General features: G+C 33.2%; 1 pseudogene; it reads left to right on the top strand.

Moving 5' to 3' along the window:
• Positions 1-1,106, top strand: part of LOC107841414 — a 6,399-nt pseudogene extending 5,293 nt beyond the window's left edge.
• The last annotated feature ends 543 nt before the right edge of the window (positions 1,107-1,649 follow it).

The raw sequence follows: 1,649 nt of genomic DNA, 5'->3' as shown, positions 1-1,649 counted from the left end.
TTTCCCATTAGAAAAACTTGTATTTAACTTGTAGGAATCATCCTAGAAAGATCTTGGTCTGAACAACACAATACTAGTATGTATATAAACCTTTTGAAATAAATGCATTTGTCATAATACAACATGTTTATGAACCTTTTTGAATGAACTTTATGTTTGCATCTTTTCATTAAGGTGTGATTAATACTGTGTTGCTTGGACTCTTTTGAAATGTCAATTGGTGCGTGTAGAATTATCCAATAGTAGTATATTTTTAGAGAAACCGACACAGCTGCGGCATCGAAAGTGAAGACACTTGCTCAACTTTAGATTAATTTGAGTCCCTTTTTTTAGGTATGACTTGAAGCAATTAAATCATTAGAGTTCACATGAACTATATCGTTTTTCTTATGTATAGTTCTATTTCAAATTTGAATGGGAAAAGGAGAAAATTCAGATATTAAAAAAATAACTTTTTGCAATATCAGGTTATTCACGGGTTCAGTCCTCTTAGATAGAAACACATGCTAGTGAGGACCTGATGAATTATCTTTTAAATTGTTGTAGGTTAACCAGACTGGTACTGTTACAAAATCCATTCAAGCGACACTAGACTCCAAAACTATGGGCTGGGGTGTTATGGTCAGTCACCGAAGTGGTAAAATAGAGGATAATTTTATTGCAGATCTATCTGTTGGTTTGTCCAGTGGATAAGTATTCTTGACATTGATCTTTAAACGTCGGTTAATCTTTTCCACCATTTTAACCTCCAACAGCATACTAATATTCTTTTATATTCTTTGATAATTAAGATCAAGATGGGAGCCTCCTGTCGAAGTGAGTGACTGGCAAAATACAACTAGGTTGGAACACTTTAATTCCCTTTTTTTCTTTCATCTCATTTATAATTGTTGCCTTGACCTTTTTTAATTCATCTCAAAATATCACCGTATGCATGTCAGGCCCTCCTGATGCGTGTGCAACAACTTTGTTAGAGATTCCGAGCTTTCCCTTAGAAGATATGTGTTTGATTCTCCATAAACTTGCAGGCTAAGGGCGAAGGATCGATCATAAGTTTTCTGACAGGTTCTTTGGCACTCTCGAAGGATATTGCTGATGTTACCTAATACATCATCATTGTTTTCAATTTTATGTTAGTTTCAGCTTATGCTCAATTACTTTCTCCGATACCTAAAACACCTTTTTCTTATCAAAGTGTACAATACATGATTTTAGCCTCTCTCTTTTTCTTGTTGATAATTGTAAACATGCAATATTGTTTGCGTTGGGAAGACTAAAAATATATTTCTCAAATGTGTTTGTTCCTTTGTGTAGAATACACAAATTGTTAAGGAGTATCAAAACAATGTTGCTTTTTGTAAACACCATGTCATAATAAACCATAAGAATGAATAACATAGAAAGATATGGAAGCATGGGCAATATGCTTCAAAATTAGTGCTATCAAGGATAGGCAAAATAACCTAGACATGAAGCGTTTAAATCTAACAAAAAAACTAGGAGATGGTTCATTGAACTACTTTATATCAAACTTAACTCAAGCATATCTGCTATCAATAGAATACTTCAAGTTGCAAGAGAGATAGATGTAGATAATTATTTAGGCCTTTTGGTTGTTTTTAGGATAAACTAGCTGGAGATCAAAATTT

The sequence above is a fragment of the Capsicum annuum genome, chromosome 9 (genome assembly GCF_002878395.1).
Source record: "Capsicum annuum cultivar UCD-10X-F1 chromosome 9, UCD10Xv1.1, whole genome shotgun sequence".
NCBI classification, from domain to species: Eukaryota; Viridiplantae; Streptophyta; class Magnoliopsida; order Solanales; family Solanaceae; genus Capsicum; species Capsicum annuum.
Note: the sequence above shows the minus strand (reverse complement) of the source record. Positions and strands in the feature narration are given on the sequence as shown.